General features: G+C 41.7%; 1 long non-coding RNA gene across 1 annotated transcript; it reads right to left on the reverse strand.

Annotated features, from left to right (window-relative positions):
* Positions 1–849: 849 nt before the first annotated feature.
* Positions 850–1,564, reverse strand: LOC145532288 (uncharacterized). Its single transcript, XR_014073130.1, has 2 exons — positions 1,131–1,564; positions 850–985 (listed from the first exon to the last, which is right to left on the reverse strand). It is a non-coding gene; the product is annotated as an uncharacterized LOC145532288 (long non-coding RNA).
* Between the last annotated feature and the right edge of the window lie 21,887 nt (positions 1,565–23,451).

Here is a 23,451-nt window from a genome sequence, read left to right on the forward strand (position 1 = left end):
TCTATTGGCTTTTGAGGGAAACTGGCTAAAATTTGGCTAGACTGTCCCGGCCCCATCAGTCAGCTTGGATGCAATGATTATTCCGTTTCGATCACCGTGCACCCTTCCCCAATTCAATCTGCACCTTACCTTTCTGTTCTGTGTCATGTTAGGCTATGGAACCTGTGGATTGCACTACCTGAGATCCCTCATCTTCTGGCTTCTGCTTGGGTCTGGCCAGTGAGAGGACATCATGGTGAAGGTGGGAGAGAAGTGATGAAGGTCTTGATTCCCACCCATTCTGTGGAGATACAGTGTCTCCAACTTTAGCCCCCTTCCACATCTCCTTATTACGGGGTCATTCCTCTTCCGTGGTTCTATTACTTTCTCTTTTTTCCTAAATATTTTTAACTTAAAAAACTTATTTATTTTATTTTTGGCTGTGCCGGATCTTCACTGATGTGTGCAGGCTTTCTCTAGTTGCAGTGTATGGACTTATTGCAGAGGTTGCTTCTCTTGTTGCAGAGCAAGGTCTCTAGACATGTGGGCTCCTTGAGTATGGTGTACAGGCTTAGTTGCCTGGCATCATGTGAAATCTTCCTAGACCAGGGATCAAACCCCCAACACTGGCAGGCAGACTCTCAACCACTAGACCACCAGGGAATTCCAGTTTCATTTCTTACTGGGCTTTACCTAAACTACTTGCTCTGGAATCCTTATCGGAGGGCCAGCTTCTGGGGGACCCCAACCAAGACACCACCTAATTGGCCATCTTAAAAGAATGGTCAGCGTCAACGTGGGTAAGAGATGTTAGGATTCAAACAGCACTTGTACTATTACAGTCTTGAACCAATCAAAGAAGACTGTCTTTGGAGTTCAGTGGGTTATCAGTGGGATTTAATCCTGTTAAATAACTGCTTCCAGCTACTTAGGGAAGGAAAGCAAGCCCATGGCCCTGTTTAGGATTCACCTTGAATGTATGTCTAATGTTGCTTCTTCTGGGTTGCTGCCATAGTAACAAGAGTAATTAATTTTAGTTACTACATCTCTTTCTCTCTCTTTTTTTTTTTTTCTCACCACCTCCCTCCACTCCAGTTCATTCTGAACTGGCTTTGAAGTATTTTAGTGAAGCAGTCAGAACTCCCACCTACCTTCCTTTGAATGTTGAGCGTGTCCTTTTTCTGATTTTATGAGGCTACCTGTTCCTGTTGTATGTACCTCCATTTCTTTGGTGATAAAGCACATATATGTTATAGCTCAGGCCCTTAAACAGGATTCAGCAATTAGAAAACACAGATGCTATAGCAACTAGGGCAGCGTTTGGGCCCCTTGTCAACTCAGAACATCTGCTTGGCCAACGGGGGCACCTTGGTTTATTGCTGTCATTAGGAGCTGTCAGTCAGAGGAGCTGAGACTGGCGTTGCCCTCCGAGGTGTTCAATATTAAAAACCTGCATTTTTAACCAAGAGCTGAGTCCTACTTCACTTTTTTTTTAGGTCCTGAGTTTTTGTTCACTAGTGTGATTTCTAGGAGTTATTCGAAATACACACGATGGTCCTTTTCAGTTGACACCTCTGCCCCCAAAATAATAGACATGATAAATGTAGTAGCTTCTTGTGATTTTCTGTGCTACTCCCCCCGGCCAGCCTGTTTGATTTCAGAATCTCTGGGGTAGATGGTTCCATGTTGATACACCTAAACAATGGAATACTAGGCAACTTAAAAAGTCATGGGTAGGTCTACTACTCATCCACTCAGTAGCACCTGGCCATGGGATGGGTTCTTGGAAAAAAAAATGTCAGACATGATCCCTGATCCAGTATGGTTTACGAGATCACCTCCATGAGGCCCGTGGGAGCTGATGAAGATGGAAAAAGGTAATTGAAATATACTCTGGAAACTTCATGGAAATATAGGAATTAAGGAAGGTTGGCATGATGGGTGTATTTTGGGCAGAGACCCCATATCCAAATATCCTCAGTTGTTGTTCAGTCGCTAAGTCATGTCTGATTCTTTGTGACCCCGTGAACTGCAGCACGCCAGGCTTCCCTGTCCTTCACTGTCTCCCAGAGTTTTCTCAAACTCATGTCCATTTTGATCAGACTTAAAGACTTAGCCTTTAAGGAGAAGAGGAGACAAATAAACTGCCCATTTTTCACAAGACTTTTTGCATTATAAGACCTTGGATGTCAGCTGGTCTGACCCTCAATTGGCCCTTCTCTATAGAATCCCTGCAAGGGATTCATCCAGCCTCACTTCGCACCTCCTGGCACTTCATCTGATGGTGATCTGCAGCCTGACTGGACAGCACAGACACGAGGAAGCCATTCCTTGTGACTTTGCTCATTGACTCTGGTTTTGCCCAAGTATTTCTGCTTCTTCCACACAGTAACCCTTCCTACTGGGCCAGCACTTTTCATATTCTCTTGCAGAAAGGACAAACTCTGTTTTTTTGCTTTTTTAGCTGTTTGCTCTTTACCAAATGACATCTGGTAGTACTGTTCATTCTTCCTTCTAAATATCTCGTGACTCTGGCTCCTTCTTTTCACCTCCATAGTCAGTCAGCACAGAAAAATAGGACAAAAATCCCATGTGGCCATTACTGTCAGTTATTCTATTTCAGACGCCCCCCTTTTCTGCTTAAACAAATGCAGCAGTCTCCTAGCTGGCTTCCATTTTGCCTTTTCAGCTCCATTTTTACCGTAGGCAGAGATTCATTCGAAAATAAAAACACCACTGTGCTATTTCCCTATTGAAAACCATTCAGTGGATGGATGCCCCATGCTCTTCACTCAAAGACCAAAATCCTTAATATTCCCCTCAAGTTTTGCAACATCTGGCCCTTTCCAATCAAGGCTCTCAGCACTTCCCTTGGCAGCTGACTTGCTGGCCTTTTTCAAAAGTGTTTTACATCTTGATTGTGCCACGACTTTTCCAATGCTCCAGGACTCACATAGATGTGTCCCTCTGCCTGCAGCAAGTTCCTCTGAGCCACCTGATAACTTCTGCTCATCTTTTGGTCTGAGTTTGTTTATTTGTTCATTTATTTTGGTTGTGCCATGCAGCATATGAGATCTTCGTTCCCTGACCAGGGATCAAACCTGTGCCCCCTGCAGTGGTGGTCTTAACCACTGGACCACCAGGGAAGTCCCAGGTCTGAGTTTATAAGTAACTTCCTCTATCAAGCCTTCCCTGAGAGGTCCCATCTTTTCAGGTTAGGGGTCTATGGTACAGATTTTTTTCTTTTCTTCTTCTTCTTTTTTATAAAAAAATATATATTTATTTATTTGGCGGTGCTAGGTTTTCATTGCTGGATGTGGGATCTTCAGTATTTGCTGAGGCATGCGGGATCTTTTGTAGTTGCAGCATGTAAACTCTTAGTTGTGGCACGTGGAATCCAGTTCCTGGACCAGGGATCAAACCCAGGCTCCCTGCGCTGGGAGCTCAGAGTCTAAGCTACTGGACTGCCAGGGAAGTCCTTTTTTTTTCTCTTTTTTAGTAATTAAGATAACTTATGTACACTTAAGTGAACCCATTTTCAGTGTACAGAAGCTCAAGTCAAGATATAAAACAGCTGCCACATTCCTAAGACTCCCTCATATTTCCTTTACTTTTTCAAAAGTAACTGCTATTCAGACCTCTATCGCCATAGATCAGTGTTGCCTCCTTTTCAACTTCATGTAAATGGAATCACACTGTGTTCACTTTTTGCATCTGGCTCTTTATACTCATCTATGCTGTGGCATGGGGCAGCAGCTCACTCTCTCCTTCCTGTGTGTTACCCCATTGTATGACTATGCCATAATTTTTTGATCCATTCTGTTCTTGGTGGGCATTTCAGTTATTTTCCATTTTGTCTACTATGAATATTTCTGACATGAACATTAGTGTTTTTTTCTGGACATATGCATTCATTTTTTTCTTATACTATATATAAGAATATATGGGCTTCCCTTGTGGCTCAGTGGTAAAAAGAGTCTGCCTGCCAATGCAAGAGACATGGGTTTGATCCCTGGGTCAGGAAGATCCCCTGGAGAAGGAAATGGCAACCCACTCCAGTATTCTTGCCTAGATTTCCCATGAACAAAAGAGCCTGGTGGGCTATATTCAATGGGGTCACGAAAGAATCAGACACAACTTAGTGACTAAACAACTGTAAAACAACAAAATATGAGTATATATTAAACGACACAAATAAACTTACAGAACAGAAATAGAATCACAGATGTGGAAAACAAACTTATGTTTACTGGGGGGAAAAGGGAAGGGGAGGGATAAATTGGGAGATTGGGATTAATATATACACACTGCTGCTGCTGCTGCTAAGTCACTACAGTCATGTCTGACTCTGTGCAACCCCGTGGATAGCAGCCCACCAGGCTCCCCTGTCCGTGGGATTCTCCAGGCAACAATACTGGAGTGGGTTGCCATTTCCTTCTCCAATATACACACTACTATATATAGAATAGATAACTAATAAGAACCTACTGTATGACACAGGGAACTCTATTCAATACTCTGTAATGATCTATATGGGAAAAGAATGTAAGAAAGAGTAGATATATGTATAACTGACTTTCTTTCCTGTACAGCAGAAACTTAACACAACATTATAAATCAACTATATTTTTCTACTGATAGATTTTATTTTTTCAAAATATTTGCTCACTCTTCCATTCCAACTCTTCCCCATTGGACCCATCCTTGCAAGAGGATTTTATTTCCACCAAACTGGCACAAGGGCTGTCCTTGTAACTAATACTTTGTCCACTAGACTGTGATAGAAAAAAGTATAAAATTTCTGATCAGAAGCTTTAAGAACAAGTGTTTCTGCCATTGTGCTCTCCTCTCTGATATGAGATTGACATAGAGCCTGGTTCTCCATTCTGGATCCTAGAATGAAGAGCAGGAAAGAAGAGAGCCACAATCGACTCACAGTGGATATCATTAGACTGAGAATTCAACATTTATGGTTACAAACTGTTGAAGCCTAGGGATTGCTTGTTACGACAGCAAAAGTTAATCTAAGTTGACTGATGCAATGCCTCTCCTCGCTCCCTTTGTGCCTTATATGAGTGTGCTTGGTTGCTCAGTTGTGTCCAACTCTTGGTGACCTTATGGACTATAGCATGCCAGGCTCCTCTGTCCATGGGATTTTCCAGGCAAGAGTACTGGAGAGGGTTTCCATTTCCTACTCTAGGGGATCCTCCTGACCGATGGATCGAACCCATTTCTTGGGTCTCCTGCATTGGCAGGTGGATTCTTTACCACTGCACTGCCTGTGAAGCCCCTTGTGCCTTATATAGTGCCACCATAAAATGGTACACATTCCAATGAAGCATTGTTGAACTTTCTCCATTGGCCCCTTTCTGCCACGGCCCAGTCTCTAAAGGTGGAAACTATGCATGTCTTGACCATCACTGTAAACCCAGTACCCAGTACTTGGATGAGCTAACAGTAGGTTTAAAATACATACTCACTCAATGGGAATGACTTTCAACCTTTTGTTGATGGGAAAGTCAATTTTCCTAGGTGCCTTTCCCATAGTGGGAGGCCTAGAATGAATCACCATTTCCAAGTGTCTGTCTGATTAGTTAAGGGAAGAGAGTAGCCCTCACCTCCTTTCCTGTGAACACCTGTTTCTGATGTGTAGCTCAAGGTTGCCTTAGTCTATTAATAGTCCCACGTCCCACGGTTGGTTCTTGTTGACCTCACTATTGACTCAAACTCTGGAATTTCTCTTTATGGCACTACTACTAAACCAATCTTCCCATCCCAGATTTGGGCAGAGATGTCTCTGATGAACTTATTGATCCTCATGTGCCTCTCTGTCAATAAGTCCACTCTCATCTTTCCCTGGAGTCTGAGTTTACTTGTTTGTTTATTTGAGCCATGCTTTCCTCTCCGCTTTCTCATTTCTCATATCTGCTTTTTCTATCTCACCCTGTCCTCCAGCAACACCAAATTACTCCATTTCAAATCTTATCGCAAACTTTTGCCTGCTTCTGATTGATGCAGGCATTTATCGCTTCTAGCAAATTGAGCTTCATTGTGCTGGAGTCTGAAGGTGCCGCGGTAAGAAATAGCTTGGTCAAAAATTAGCACCTGCAATTTTGGTCACCTAGTATTGTAACTTTTGATTTCAGGATCACCGTATTTGAAGACTCTGTATTTTCTTATTGATTTGTAGATGTCCTTTACATACTCTGGGAATTAATTTGTGAGTTGATGCTGTATATCTCAAACAGCTTAAATCACTTGGTTTAGTCTTCTCACTTTGTTTATAGTACCTTTTTTTTTCAGAGAGAAGGTTTTCATTTTAATTTGTCAATCTTTCCTTTATGATTATTTCATCTCTTAAGAAATTCTTTCCAGTTATGAGGTCAGAAAGAAAGTGTACGTTTTCTTCTAAAACTTATTTTTCATGTTTAGATCTTAATCCTCCCACAATTTTAAAAATTATGTGTGGCCTGAAACAAAAGTACAATTTTTTTTTTCATACAGAAGACAAATTGTTCCCAAACAGTTGAAAGGTGGTATAGATGTGTAATGCTCTCATATACTTCATTCATCTACATAGATGAATCTGCCTTTATCTTCTCTATTCTGTTCTAGGGGAACACGGTTTTACTCCTGCACCAATACCATATGCTTCAGTTACTACAGTTTAGCCATATCTTTCCTATTTTTTTTTTAAAGAGAGTATATGCTATATGGTTCCATTTTTAATTAATCGCTTAATTTAGTTGGTTGTTCTGGGTCTTCATTGCCGTGCGTAGTCTTCCTCTAGTTGTGGGGAGCTGGGGTGACTCTGTTGCGGTGCACTGGCTTCTCGCTGTGGTTTCTCTTGTTGCAGAGCACAGGCTCTAGGTGCACAGTCTTCAGTAGTTGCGGCACTCAGGCTCAGTAGTTGCGGTGCTTGAGCTTGGTTGCTCCAAGGCCTGTGGAATCTTTCTGGACCAGGGAGAGAACACATGTCCCCTACATTTGGCAGGCAGAGTATTATCCACAGTACCACCAGGGAAGTCCTCTTTTCTATCTTTTAACCACATCTTTTCTTGTTCTTTTTTCAGAATTGCCTTGGCTATTCTTAGATTTTTTGCTCTTATGTGAAAATTTGGAATCAGCACAAGTTCCATGAAAAACCCCATTTGGATTTTGATTAGAATCTCATGGAGTTTACAAATTAGTTTATAGAGAATTGGCATCCTCATGATATGTCTCCCTTTTCATCCATAGTATAGCTTGCCGTTTGTTCAGACCTCTCCAAAATGTTTCAATATGCTTTGTAATTTTTTTCATAAGATCTCACACTTTTTTGGGTTAGATTTATTCCCAGGTACCTTGATTTTTGACTATGTGAATACTCTTTTAAAAAAAATTCTTTATACGTTTTCTAGTTAGGCTATATTTGGTATATAAAAATTACTGATGGAATTTAAAAAAATTCAGACTTTAGTAAACCAACTGAACTAAAATATCTCATTTGTTCTAGTAATTTTTAGATTCTCTGAGATTTTTTAGGGTGGCAATCAAATTATAGGCAGATAGTGACATTTTTACCTTTTATTTTTCCAATCCTTATAGCAAATATTTCTTCTTCTTTTGCCTATGAAATTGACTAGGAATGGCAAAAAAACAGGAAGGGAAATAACAGACCTTTGTGTGTTATTTCTAATTTCAATGGAAATTCCCTTGAAATTTAGCCATGAATAAAAATGTTTATTATAGCTTTTATTACATTTAGGTTAAAAAACCTATATTTCATTTGCAAAAATTGTAGGAATGCCTGTTGAATTTTATTGGATAGTTTTCTGCAAGTATGGAGATAATATATGATTTTATCTCTCAGAATGCCAATGTGATGCATCACATTGTTAAATTTTCTAACTTTTACCCATTCTTGTATAAATTCCTGACCTAAATTGTATTTGATCAGATATTATGATATTTAGAAAGTTGAATTCAATGGACTATTTTGTTTTATTCATATTAATATTTATAAGTGAAATTGGTCTGTAACTTTTTTCTTATACTATCTGTGGAGGATTGCATCATTGTTAACAATGATTTAATGCTACATTCCCTTTTGTCAAGTTTGGTCTTGAACCTGTGTGTGGAAGTGACTGTCAGTCTCCAACTTAAACTAAGAGATTTTAAGAGGCATTACAATTCTTTACTAGCTCCGTGACTTTTTCTCTGCCCCACAAATGAGCATGTTCCACAAAGGGATTGCTCCTTTAGCCTGGATCCCTGAATGCAAGAACAGATGGAACACAGATGCAGCCTGGGCTGTGACCTCAGCTGACCTGTAGTCCACATGTAATATGAATGAGAAATAATCTTTGTGTATGTAAGCCATGGAGATTTTGGAGTTTTCACTGCAGTAGAGCTAATTAATTATCCATATCTGGTTTTAGAATCAAGGTTAATATAGTCTCATAAAATGGTCCAGTACCTTTCTTTTCTCTGAAAGAATTTATATAATACAGAAATAGTCTGTTCCTTGAACGTGTGGTAAAATTTGATTATAAAACTGTCTGGAGGACTTCCCTGGTGATCCAGTGATTAAAAATCTGTCTTGCCACACAGGGGATGTAGGTTCGATCCGTAGTCAGGGAACTAAGATCCCACATGCCATGGGGCAACTAAACCTGAGCCCCTGCCCCAACTACTGAGCGTGTGCACCACAATGAAGATCCAGCATGCTGCAAGACCCAAGGAAGCCAAATAAATATTTAAGAAAACTGTCTGGGCCTAGTATATTTTTGAGGGGGAGAAGAATTTTGAAAAATGACTCAATTAAAAAATAATTATTGACGTCAGATTTTCTGTTTTCTTCTCTGTCAATTTTTGTATTCTATACTTTTACAGAAAAATTCTCCTTGTATCAATTTTATGTCAACCTAAAGTGATTTGTAAGAATCTATTATCATTAAACTTTTCTTATATATGAATCATGATCTAATAAGAATATTATTTGTACCATTTTTCTTTTTTTGTGATCAGTTTTGTAAAAAGTTTATCTCCGTAATTATTATTGTCAGAGAACTTGCTTGTTCTTTGTTAAAACTTCTTGTCAAGGTTTTTCAGAAACTTCTTGTCAAAACTATTTTTTCCCATTTCATTAATCCTGCTCTTATTTTCACTTGCTTATTTCTACTTTTTTGAGTTTTATTTCTAGGTTTGAAAGTGAATGCATAATTCATTTATTCTCAATATTTCTTACGCTAGTTAGCATTAGAGAGTTGACTGCATATAGCAGAGACCCAAAATACAGCTTAAGTAAGGCAAACGTTTATTTTTCTCACACATGAAAATTTAGGAGGTAGGAGATCTGGGGCTGGCATAGGCACTGTGCTTCACAAAAGCCTTAAGGACTCAGGATCCTTCTGTTTCCTTGTTTGTAGGGTTTTGTTCTTGCCAAGGTATTGCAAGATAATTTATCTCTATGACTGTTCCAGCAAGCGTAAAGGAGGGGAAAAACGGATTCCCTCCCATGAAGATATGACCTAGAAGTTATATGCATCCTGTCTGCTTATATCTCGTTGGCAAGAATTCTTCTTATGGCCACACAAGAGATGCTGGTAAATTTGGCTTTTATTCGGAGAAACCCTATGTCCAGCTAAAAATTAAGGGATCTGTTACTATTGGAAGAAACGACAATGGATACTGAGAACAACTAGCAGTCCTGGCCACAGTCCATCCCTTTTGTTGCCCAAGCATCCATATGTACTCATCTTCCCAACCACCCCTACACCAAAGGACACAGCTCCAAGGTCCCCTGCAGTTATTGAACCCAACTCAAAATCTAGGATCTCTGGATTTTGGTCTCCTCCATTAGGTCCATGTGTGGCTCTTCATGGTGCAGTGACTTAAAAAGTACAAGACAGGGACTTCTCTGGCGGTTCAGTGGCTAAGACTCCATTCTCCCAATGCAGGGGGCTTGGTTCAATCCTTGGTTAGGGAACTGATCTCGCATGCCACAACTAAAGATCCTGCAGGATGCAGTGAAGATTGAAGATCCTGCCTGCAACAACTAAGACCTGGTGAGGCCAAATAAATAAATAAAAAGTTTAAAAAGATAAATTATCTGCCTCTCACATAGTCAATATACAGTGATGAAGGAGGATCAGAAGAACAATAATAAAAAGTCCCATTGGACATAGGGGAAGGTGAAGCACAGAACAGCAAATGCTCTCTAACAATTGATCAAACTCCATTGCCCATCCAGAAGGATTCCCTGTCTTGGAGGAACTGTTTAATTCATCATCTTTCATGTCTTCTGGCATTACCATTTTGGATGTTCTTTCTTGCCCATGATCCTCCCTGGACACTTGTGAGGTGGGCCATTCAGAACAGGTTCTCCTTGTGGATAAGAAAGCTTTGGAACCCACTTCTTGTTGGTACATGTCAAGTCAATTCTTTGTCAAACACCCACAGCCAGCTCTTTCTCTTAGAAATAAACTTTTATGGGGAGGGATGTGGGAGGGGGGTTCAGGATGGGGAACACATGTAAACCCATGGCTGATTCATGTCAATGTATGGCAAAAACCACTACAATATTGTAAAGTAATTAGCCCCAACTAAAATAAATAAATTTATAAAAAAAAAACAATAAAGAAATAAACTTTTAACCCTGTTTTGAATTTACTTCTGGGCTTTGCTCATTACTCTTCAACTTAGTGACAGCTAACTAGTTACACTTAAAAACAAAGACTTCATTCATCTCATAATTTCTTTGAGGTGGCTCCAATTTTCTGGCAAAAACATCTTTTAAAAGAAGGTGTTGAATAAATTTGAGGGCCATGGTTTTATCTGCTATGTCTGACACTACAGAGCTATCACTCCTAATAGCTGTATTTTGGCAGTATGGAAGCAATTTTCAACCCTGAAAAACCCCAAGCAAATAAGCTCCTGGTCAACTCAGACTGTAAACCATAGGCAGAGTATGCTTCAATGCCAGTCGGCTAGCTTTATTTTGGATTTATATCTCTTCTCTAGGATTTTGTTGAAAGACACAAGAAGTGATAATTCAGACCAACATACTATATATATTATATATGTATTCCTCTAGCACTACAGCCTCACTGAATCTGTGCTCTATCTTCTGAAGCAGTGCAAGGCTGTTTTGCCAAATATTTAGTCTCTATGTAACAAGGATTACTAACTTTCCAACATGCAGTATCTGAGTCAACACTGCTATCACCTAAGCAGTAGCCACTTGGGTATTTGTTATGTTCAGCACTCTGCTTTAAGGTACCAAAATTAGGCAAGTCTGTGGAAATAGTGGCTTTAACAGGACAAATATTTATTTCTCACATAAAGTGCTAGAAGTAGCCAGTCCAGGTCTAAAAGGAGGAGGAGGTTCTGCTCCATGAAATCCTTAGGGACTCAGGATCTTTTGTCTTTTTGCTATAGCAGTCTTCAAGGTGTTGCCCTTGTCCTTAGGCCTTTATTTTTTATTTTAAAAATTTATTTATTATTATTTTGGCTGCACTGGGTCTCTGTTGCTGTTCACAGGCTTTCTCTAGTTTCGGTGAGCAGGGGCTACCCTCTAGTTGTTGTGCATGGGCTTGTCTCTGCAGTGGCTTCTCTTGTGGGGCATCGGCCCTAGGGCAAACAGGCTTCGGTAGTTGTGGCACACCGACTCGGTTGCTCTGCGGCGTGTGGGATCTTCTCAGACCAGGGAGTGAAGCTGTGTCTTCTGTCTTGGAAGACAGGCTCTTAACCACTGGACTACCAGGGAAGCCCTCCTATTCCTTTAGAAGAGCCACAGCATAGAATAATGGTTTGTCTGGACTTTTTTGGTTTTAGCACTGGAAGTCCTATGTCCTAGGAAACCCCTCCATGCTGGGAAAACGTGTACAGTTGTTCACTACTCTGTATCCACCCCAATTAGAAGTATTGTGATTACAATTCTGATGCAAACCATCCGGAGTTAGCATCAAATCCCATAAGTTAAGGGCTTATCCTTTCACAAGACTGCCCTTCTTTTAGACAGCAGCTGCAAGAGGGTCCAGGCTACCCAAACTTCTGACCAATTGGCTACTAGTCTTGGAAGTTCCCACAACTCCGCACAGGGGTGATAACTTGTTAGAATGATCCATAGCACTCCCTGAAAGTATGATATTTATGGATTCAAAAGGATACACATAGGAAGGGATCTAGGAGCATCCTGATACAGAGCTTCCATGGCCATGCCCATGGAGTCAGAGTGCATCACCCTCCCAGCACATCAGTGTGTGTACCAGTCTGGAAGCTCCTCTGAGCTTTGGTGTCCAGAGTTTTTATTAAATGGACATGATTGATTGAATCATTGAACCACTTGATAAAATTCAATATCCAGCCCACTGCCCCCTCTCCAGAGGTTGGGCACTTGCAAGTCTCAGCCTTCTAATCGTGTGCTTGGTCTTTCTAGTGACCAGCCCCTATCCTGATGTGCTCTAGGGTCCCATCCTCAGTCATTTCATTAGCATAATAGAGATGCTCTCACCACTTAGGAAATCTCCAGGGTTTTTGAAACTTCATGCCAGGAACCTGGGACAAAGACCAGAAAAATTACTTACTATATCACAGCCAACCTACCACCACCATGTTTACATTTCCACCAGCAGGAAGGTGAAAAGTGTCAAGAAATCCCTTTGAGAACACGATCAGAAAACTGTACATATTACTTTGGTTTACAGTCCACTGGCCAGAATGTCAACACTGGCCATTCAGACTATGAGAAAGGCTGGGAAACGTGGTCTTCATTCTGAGCAGCCATGTGCCTACCTAAAAACCAGAGGTCTTATTATTACAAGAAAGAGGGACGATGGTCACTGAGCTAGAGTTCCCAGTCTAAGCCACATTTATTTCTTTGATAATTTATGAAGCCTACACATTTTCTTTGATGTCCTGTTTTAGCTTGTAGCACACTATGAGATTGGTATGTAGTATTTTCATTGTTTCTCAGTTGTAAATATTTTGTAATTCTCTTGTGATTTCCTCTATATCCCACTTAAAGAGTGTTTCTTACTTCACAAAACAATATTTTCCTTTTTAGTAGGCAGTTTGGTGATTTAAAATTTAATTCCATTGCTATCATAGAATATGAACTAATGATACCAAGTCTTTGAAATTTATTAACTGTCTTTTGAAAGGTTGCTGCTGCGAGCCATGTGTTACACCAGGATTCGTGACCTCCGGAGGAGAGGATTTAGAGCCGGGGTCAGAGACGAGGCTTGACTGCTTGGAGATTTTTATGTAGCAAAGTTTTACTAAAGTATAATTGAGATAGGGAAAGCTTCTGACATAGACACTAGAAGGGGACAGAAAGAATGCCTCCTTGCTAGTTTTTAGCAAGGTGTTTTAAGTCTGTTCAGTTCAATTCAGTACAGTCACTCAGTCGTGTTCAACTCTTTGTGACCCCATGGACTGCAGCAGGCCAGGCCTCCCTGTTCATCACCATCTCCCAGAGTTTGCTCAAACTCACGTCAATTGAGGTGGTGATGCCATCCAACCATCTCATCCTCTGTCATCCCCTTCTCCTCCTGCCTTCAATCTTTCCCAGGATCAGGGTCTTTTCCAATGAGTCAGTTCTTCGCATCAGGTGGCCAAAGTATTTAGGTGGCCAAAGCTTCAGCATCAGTCCTTCCAATGAATATTCAGGACTGATTTCCTTTAGGATGGACTGGTTGGATCTCCTTGCAGTCCAAGGGACTCTCAAGAGTCTTCTCCGACACCACAGTTCAAAAGCATCAATTCTTTGGCACTCAGCTTTCTTTATAGTCCAACTCACCTCCATACATGACTACTGGAAAAACCATAGCTTTGACTAGATGGACCTTTGTTGTCAAAGTAATATCTCTGCTTTTTAATATGCTGTCTAAGTTGGTCATAACTTTTCTTTCAAGGAGTAAGCGTTTTTTAATTTCATGGCTGCAGTCACCATCTGCATTGATTTTGGAGTCCCCCAAAATAAAGTTTGTCACTGTTTCCATTGTTTTCCAATCTATTTGTCATGAAGTGATGGGATCGGAATCACAGAAAACTAGCCAGTCTGCTGTTAAGAGCAATATTGCATAGGAACCTGGAATGTTAGGTCCATGAATCAAGGCAAATTGGAAGTGGTCAAACAGGAGCTGGCAAGAGTGAATGTCAACATTCTAGGAATCAGCAAACTAAGATGGACTGGAATGGGTGAATTTAACTCAGATGACCATTATATCTACTACTGTGGGCAAGAATCCCTTAGAAGAAATGGAGTAGCCATCATGGTCAACAAAAGAGTCTGAAATGCAGTACTTGGATGCAATCTCAAAAATGACAGAATGATCTCTGTTCATTTCCAAGGCAGACCATTCAATATCACGGTAATCCAAGCCTATGCCCCAACCAGTAATGCTGAAGAAGCTGAAGTTGAATGGTTCTATCAAGACCTTCAAGACCTTTTAGAACTAACACCCAAAAAAGATGTCCTTTTCATTATAGGGGACTGGAATGCAAAAATAGGAAGTCAAGAAACACCTGGCGTAACAGGCAAATTTGGCCTTGGAGTACAGAATGAAGCAGGGCAAAGGATAATAGAGTTTTGCCAAGAGAATGCACTGGTCATAGCAAACACCCTCTTCCAACAACACAAGAGAAGACTCTACACGTGGACATCACCAGATGGTTAACACCAAAATCAAATTGATTATATTCTTTGCAGCCAAAGATGGAGAAGCTCTATACAGTCAGCAACAACAAGACCGGGAGCTGACTGTGGCTCAGATCATGAACTCCTTATTGCAAAATTCAGACTTAAATTGAAGAAAGTAGGGAAAACTACTATACCATTCAGGTATGACCTAAATCAAATCCTTTATGATTATACAGTGGAAATGAGAAATAGATTTAAGGGACTAGATCTGATAGATAAGAGTGCCTAATGAACTATGGATGGAGGTTTGTGACATTGTACAGGAGACAGGGATCAAGACCATCCCCATGGAAAAGAAATGCAAAAAAGCAAAATGGCTGTCTGAGGAGGCTTTACAAATAGCTGTGAAAAGAAGAGAAGCAAAAAGCAAAGGAGAAAAGGAAAGATATTCCCATTTGAATGAGCAGTTCCAAAGAATAGCAGGGAGAGATAAGAAAGCCTTCCTCAGTGATCAATGCAAAGAAATAGAGGAAAACAACAGAATGGGAAAGACTAGACATCTCTTCAAGAAAATTAGAGATACCAAGGGAACATTTCATGCAAAGATGGGCTTGATAAAGGACAGAAATGGTATGGACCTAACAGAAGCAGAAGATATTAAGAAGAGGTGGCAAGAATACACAGAAGAACTGTACAAAAAAGATCTTCATGACCCAGATAATCACGATGGTGTGATCACTCACCTAGAGCCAGACATCCTGGAATGTGAAGTCAAGTGGGCCTTAGAAAGCATCACTACGAACAAAGCTAGTGGAGGTGATGGAATGCCAGTTGAGCTATTTCAAATCCTGAAAGATGATGCTGTGAAAGTGCTGCACTCAATATGCCAGCAAATTTGGAAAACTCAGCAGTGGCCACAGGACTGGAAAAGGTCAGTTTTCATTCCAATCCCAAAGAAAGGCAATGCCAAAGAATGCTCCAACTACCGCACAATTGCACTCATCTCACACACTAGTAAAGTAATGCTCAAAATTCTCCAAGCCAGGCTTCAGCAATACGTGAACTGTGAACTTCCAGATCTTCAAGCTGGTTTTAGAAAAGGCAGAGGAACCAGAGATCAAATTGCCAATATCTGTTGGATCATCGAAAAAGCAAGAGAGTTCAGAAAAACATCTATTTCTGCTTTATTGACTATGCCAAAGCCTTTGACTGTGTGGATCACAATAAACTGAGGAAAATTCTGAAAGAGATGGGAATACCAGACCACCTGACCTGCCTCTTGAGAAACCTGTATGCAGATCAGGAAGCAACAGTTAGAACTGGACATGGGACAACAGACTGGTTCCAAATAGGAAAAGGAGTATGTCAAGGCTGTATATTGTCACCCTGCTTGTTTAACTTATATGCAGAGTACATCATGAGAAATGCTGGGCTGGAAGAAGCACAAGCTGGAATCAAGATTGCTGGGAGAAATATCAATAACCTCAGATATGCAGATGACGCCACCCTTATGGCAGAAAGTGAAGAAGAACTAAAGAGCCGCTTGATGAAAGTGAGAGAAGAGAGTGAAAAAGGTGGCTTAAAGCTCAACATTCAGAAAACTAAGATCATGGCATCCGGTCTCATCACTTCATGGGAAATAGATGGGGAAACAGTGTCAGACTTTATTTTTTTGGGCTCCAGAATCACTGCAGATGGTGATTGCAGCCATGAAATTAAAAGACGCTTACTCCTTGGAAGGAAAGTTCTGACCAACTTAGACAGCATATTAAAAAGCAGAAACATTACTTTGCCAACAAAGGTCCATCTAGTCAAGGCTATTGTTTTTCCAGTAGTCATGTATGGATGTGAGAGTTGGATGGTGAAGAAAGCTGAGTGCAGAACAATTGATGCTTTTGAACTGTAGTGTTGGAGAAAACAGTTGAGAGTGCCTTGAACTAGAAGGAGATCCAACCAATCCATCCTAAAGGAGATCAGTCCTGGGTGTTCATTGGAAGGACTGATGTTGAAGCTGAAACTCCAATACTTTGGCCACCTCATGCAAAGAGTTGACTCATTGGAGAAGACCCTAATGCTGGGAAGGATTGGGGGCAGGAGAAGGGGATGACAGAGGATGAGATGGCTGGATGGCATCACCGACTCGATGGACATGAGTTTGGGTAAACTCCGGCAGTTGGTGATGGACAGGGAGGCCTGGCGTGCTGCGATTCATGGGGTCACAAAGAGTCGGGCACGACTGAGCAACTGAACTGAAGTGATGGGACCGGATGCCATGATCTTAATTTTCTGAATGTTGAGTTTTTTTTTTTTTTTTTTAACAAATTTATTTATTTTAGTTGGGGGCTAATTACTTTACAATATTGTAATAGTTTTTGCCATACATTGACATGAATCAGCCATGGGTTTACTTGTGTTCCCCTTCCTGGACCCCCCACCCACCTCCCTCCCCATCCCATCCTTCTGGATCATCCCATTGCCCCGGCCCTGAGCCCTTGTCACATGCATCGAACATGGAATGGTGTTCTGTTTCACATATGATAATATACATGTTTCAATGCTATTCTCCCAGAACGTCCCACCCTCACCTTCTCCCTCAGAGTCCATAAAATTGTTCCATGCATCTGTGTCTCTTATTCTGTCTCGCATATAGGGTTATCGTTACCATCTTTCAAATTCCATATATATGCATTAGTATACTGTATTGTTGTTTTTCTTTCTGGCTTACTTCACTCTGTATAATGGGCTCCAGTTTCATCCACCTCAGTAGAACCGATTCAAATGTATTTTTTTTAATGGCTGAGTGATATTCCATTGTGTATATGTACCACAGCTTCCTTATCCATTCGTCTGCTGATGGACATCTAGGTTGCTTCCATGTCCTGGCTATTGTAAACAGTGCTGCAATGAACATTGGGGTACACGCGTCTCTTTCAATTCTGGTTTCCTTGGTGTATATGCCCAGCAGTGGGATTGCTGGGTCATATGGCAGAGTTTTAAGCCAACTTTTTCGCTCTCTTTTCACTTTCAACAAGAGGCTCTTTAGTTCCTCTTCACTTTCTGCCATAAGGGTGGTGTCACCTGCATCTCTGAGGTTACTGATATTTCTCCCAGCAATCTTGATTCCAGCTTGTGCTTCTTCCAGCCCACCATTTCTCATGATGTAGTCTGCATATAAGTTAAACAAGCAGGGTGACAATATACAGCCTTGACTATTCCTTTCCCAATTTGGAACCAGTCTGTTGTTCCATCTCCAGTTCTAACTGTTGCTTCTTGACCTGCATACAGGTTTCTCAACAAGATTATGTCTGTTAGTGAGCCGCTTATCAGATAAGAGAGACACCTCAAGGCTGAGGGAGTTTTACCAGGCCCCTCTCCCACAATATGCATTTTTGAGATAAGATGGCAAGAGGTGTGTCATCCCTGGCCATAAAACAATTGAAGTGAATACTGGTTTGTTGAGCCATTATCAGTCCAAGGTTTGAGAAAGGGAAAAAAAAACAGGCAGAACCGGGGGGTGGGGTGGGGGGGAAGTCTGCCACTTGAGGTTTATTTCCTCCTGCTGCTTGGGGACCTCTGGCCTTCCTACCTGTTACCCTCTCACTTTAACAGTCTTACTATATGATCAATTTTTGTAAATTTTTGATATGAGCTGAAAAAAGTCTCTATTGTCTGATGCAAGATTAAAATATGAACTTTTATCCCTTGTGTTGATCAAGTCTGTATCTTTTTCCAAAAATATAGGATCATATTATACATATTATCATGCAAAGTTCTTTTAAAAATGTAATATTATAGAAATATTTACATGTAAATACTTTAGGACCTGGTGTGTGTGCTAAGTCACTTAGTCGTGTGTGTCTCTTTGTGACCCTATGAACAGTAGCCCTCCAGGCTCCTCTGTCCATGGGATTCTCCAGGCAAGAATACTGGAGTGGGTCGCCATTCCCTCCTGCAGGGGATCTTCCCAACCCAGGGATTTAACCCACATGTCTTATGTCTCCTGAATGAGCAGGCAAGTTCTTTACCACTAGTGCCACCTGGGAAACCCTAGGACTTGGTACATAGCCTTAATTATTTCAGTAGGATAAATTCCATATGTGGAATTGCTCCTTCAAAGGGTATGCTTTAAAAAAAAATTTTTTTTGATTGTGATAAAAGTCACATAAAACATACTATTTTAACTATATTTGACTGTACATTTCAGTGGCACTAAGTACATTCACACTGTTGTGCAAGTCTCAGCATTATCCATCTCCTGAAGTTTTCACCTTCCTAAATTGAAAGTCTGTACCCTCTAAACACTAAGTCCCCCTTGCCCCTCCCCCCATCCCCTGGCCCCTGGCATCTACCACTGTACTTTCTGACTCTATGAATTTGACTCTTCTAGTACCTCATATATTAACACACATATATAGAATCTAGGAAAGATAGTACAGGTGAACCTACCTTCAAAGTGGAAATAGAGACACTGATGTGGAGAACAAACTTATGGACACCAACAGGGGAATGGGGTGGGGATAAATTGGGAGATTGGGGATTGGCACCTATACTTCCATGGTGGCTCAGATGGTAAAGAATCTGCCTGCAATGTAGGAGACCCAGGTTCAACCTCGGGTTCAGGAAGATCCCCTGGAGAAGGCAATGGCAGCCCACTCCAGTATTCTTACCTGAAACATTCCATGAACATAGGCGCCTGGCTGGCCACGGTCCGTAGGATCACAAAGAGTCGGACATGAGCAGCTAACACTTTCACTTTGGCTTCCCTAGTGGCTCAGACGGTAAAGAATCCGGCTGCAATGCAGGAGACCTGGGTTTGATCCCTGGGTCAGGAATATCCCCTGGAGAAGGAAATGGCTACCCACTCCAGTATTCTTGCCTGGATACCACTCTGTGAAATGCTAAAAACCTATATACTACTATCTATAAAATACATAACTGATGAGACCTTACTGTCTGGCATAGAGGGGGAGAAAGGGAGGAACAATCTGTTTGTAGGACATATATTAAGTTAACCCACGTGGCACTGAAACGTATCCTTACCATATGTAAAACAGATAGCTAGTGGGAAGTTGCTGTGTAACCCAGGGAGCTCAAACTGGTGCTCTGTGACAACCTAGAGGGATGGGATAGGGGCTAGGGTGGGAGGGAGGTTCAAGAGGGAGGGGCTATGTGTTTTCTTAGGGCTGATTCATGTTGTTGTATGGAGAAAAGAGCACAACATTATAAAACAAGTGTCCTCCAATTAAAAATAAATTAAAAAAAAGAAAAAATGCGTTCCAATATATAGTAGGTACAGACACATACTGTTTGATTCAAAAGGTACACTTTTTAAAAAGGCTTATTCTAAATTACTGCTGTGGTTGTCAGTTTGCCTGCAGGAGGGGTCAAACCAATTTTCACTCCCTTCCATCGTGGAGAACACTGTCCATTTCTTACACCATCTCGAGCACTGTGTATTAAACATCATCATAATTTTATCTTTGCTGATGGCCAAAGTACCTCCTTTGGCTAATGAGGAGAGGGAAGCTTGAGCAGTACAGCAGCTGGCAAAATAAAGCCGAGCCGAAGGAGCTCCGGGAATGGATCCTGACTCTCATTTCCTGCCCGGGACAGGGGGTGGAAAAATGACAAAATCCAGCTGTGCCTGTCTTTTTCATCCAGAATTGTGAATTCTAGAGTTTGTTTATTCCATCCAGCACCGACTGAGCTGAAATTCTGTGAAAGAGGTGTCCTTCTCTGGAGGGATGAACCAAACCTGCTGGGCTCTATGCCTTATCCCAGGACACGAGAGCTTGACAAATATGTTTCAGCCAAATGCGTTTTCTTAGCTGGAAGCCAGAGAACAATCAAGTTTCTCTTTTGCTGGCTGTGTAGCTCAGCTGGGTCCTAGGAGCTCTGGTCTCTGCCCAAATGTTTTTAAGACTTCCCTTGCAGAAGCTGGCAGCAAAGGGACCACCCACCTCTCCCAGTTAAGGTTATTGGTCCTTTGGAAGCAGAGATGTAACGACTTAAGTGCAGAAACTAAAATAACAATTGAACGTTCATGCTTCGGTCCGTTTGAGCCTCACATCACTCTGTGAGCTAAGAATGATTATTGTTCCTCTTTCATAAATGAGTATGCTGAGGGTTAAAAAAGGCTAAGGAAATTTTGCTGGTTTACACAGCTAGAAAGAGGTGCCTCTCTTGACTACCTTCCTTGTGTAGCCTGCTGTCCTTTGTCAGTCGCCATCAACATTACTCTATTTTCTTAACATCACTGATCACAGTGTGCAATTTTTTGCGGTCTTTGTGTACTTATTGTGTTAGACAGTCTCCAATGTGGCACCCCATGATCCTCACCTCCTAGTATTCATGTCGTTGTACAGTCTCCTCCCACTTTGAATCATGCTGATGTGACTGATAGAGTCTAGAAGAAATGATGACATGACTTTCAAGGTCACATCATAAAGGGTAGAGTTCTGCCCTGCTTTAGGAATCCAGCAGCCCTTTCCATGGGGACGCTCAAGCATCCCAGGGAGAGACCCATATGAAGAGTAACTGGGACCTCCTGCCAAAAACCAGGACAAACTTGCCAGCCACGTGAATGACACATCTTGGAGGTGATCCATCAACCCAGTGAAGCCTTTGGATGACTGCAGCCGAGATGACTTTAACTGCAGACAATCATCTCACAAGAGACCTTCAGCCAGAACCTCCCAGTCAAGCTGCTCCTAAGTATCTGACCCACATGTGATCACATTTGAGCTACTGGAATTGAAAACGTGATATATAATAAATGTTTATTGTTGTTGGAAGCGATTTGTTCAATACATAACTTAAGACACTCTGTCTGGTCTCCCTGGCAGACTGTAAACGCTGTGAGGGCAGGGCCCGTGTCTCTCTGATTCACCACTCTCACACCTAGAATGATGCCCAGCACACAACAGCAACTTAATACATTTTTAGTGAATAATGACTCACTGAAAGTGGTAGAGAGAGGACGAAAATCTTCACGCTCTCTCCTCACTTCTAGAGACTTCCCACAGACTCTATTGCTTCTCTTTCCTCGTGGAGTTGCGTCCCACACAGCCACCTGGGGAGTGGGCTTTTTCCTGTTGCCTACACAGCAATTCATAGTTAATTAAACCTTCACATAAACAGAACAAGGGAGGATGTAAAAGTAATGAGCTAACAGCCCAGTGTGTATTACGTGGGGCTGAGAAGAGAATTTAATTTAGAGAAGAATTATGCACAGGCGGAAGAGCGGTCCATTAAAACAAATCAACTGTCTGGAAAGAGATAAAACAAAAATGGATTCTGCATCCTGCGAAATAAATAGCGAAAACTTCTCATTCCAGGCGCTTTGGGATCCTCAGAGATGAGCCCGAGGATGAGTGGGAAAGGGAAACACTGGATTAGGGAGGCGGGGGTGCAAAAGGGGGTCCTTCCAGTTCTCCCGTGTGGGTTGCAAGATGTTTTCCTGGAGCTTAGCCCTCATACTACGATTGCTTTACTCACAAACTATCTGTCTTAGCGTGGGTTTCCCCCAGAGTGGACACTAAGCTGTGGATTCAGGTGCAAGCACTTTATTGGGAGTTGCCAGGAGTACAAGTAGGTGGGGAATTAATCTAAGGAAGGAAAGGCAGTACATAGAAATGGGTTATTATTCCAGCTACTCTGGGGTCATAAAGAGTTGGACACGACTGAGCGACGAACACCACTACCACCACACTAGGCCACTGGAGGTTAACTCCGCGGGGAAACCTTTGAGAGACCTCAAAAAATACATACATCAGATTTATCTCAAAAGGTGAGGGAGCTGGGATAGTTGTACCCCCATACCCATCGGAGGATGTTAACTCTCAAGCACTAGGTAGATGCTTACCACGGCAAAAAGCCTGAAGGCAGGCCACTGGCAAAGTTGTAGGTGTCACTGCTGGAAGTGAGGCTGGTGTGCATAGAAAGACTAAGGGGACTTGGGGATTACGGCTGGGACGTTGAAGAGAATTGGCTACATTGTTCCCGACTCCTAGAGAACTCTGCAAGTTCGGCTCCTGGGCCTCTAGATTCCAAAGACCCGGAGGTCCTCACTGACTTTGTTGTCCACCTCTCTATCCCAAATCAAGTCAGTTCTACTCTTCCATCATTATAAAAAATTATTTTTTGGCTATGCCAGGTCTTGTTTGCGGCACTCAGGATCTTTGATTTTTGTTGTGGCATGAGGGATCTAGTTCCCTGACCAGGGATTAAACGCAGCACACACCCCCCGCAGCCCCCCACCCCCACCCCAACACACACACATTGGGAGTGCAGAGTCTTAGCCACTGGGCCACCAGGGAAGTCCCTGTCACTCTTAATATTCTCTTCATTCTCATTATCTTACTTCGTTTTACCTGGATCATCCATTCACTCCACAAAGACTTGTTTCTAGCCCCCTGAGCTATGTGCTGGGGACACAGAGTGAACAAACGCTGATGTGGAAATGACAGTCTGGCCTTTAGAGTCCATAGTAACTCTTTAACATGCTCCCAGAAAAAACAAGTTGGAGTATAGGATTTACCAAAACCGTATAACTGCACAAGGCTCCCTAAATTCATACCATAGGCTCAGAACATCTCAGGAGATAACAAGCGCCTAAATCAGCCCTTCTGTCAGAGGTATTGCAATAACAATGATTTGGGGAAATCTCTTTTTCTGATTTGTCTGCAGCCTGAGGCCTCTTCTCTAATCCCAGAGTATTTACTGAAAGGAGGCACCACCATGCTATCACACTTCCAGAAATTTATGGGGTAAATATCAAATTCGTACCTGAAATAAAGCCCAATTTGTAATGATATCTCTATGATACACACTGAAATGAAAAAGTA

This window comes from Giraffa tippelskirchi, chromosome 13 (genome assembly GCF_054371585.1).
Source record: "Giraffa tippelskirchi isolate mGirTip1 chromosome 13, T2T-mGirTip1v1.2.pri, whole genome shotgun sequence".
NCBI classification, from domain to species: domain Eukaryota; kingdom Metazoa; phylum Chordata; class Mammalia; order Artiodactyla; family Giraffidae; genus Giraffa; species Giraffa tippelskirchi.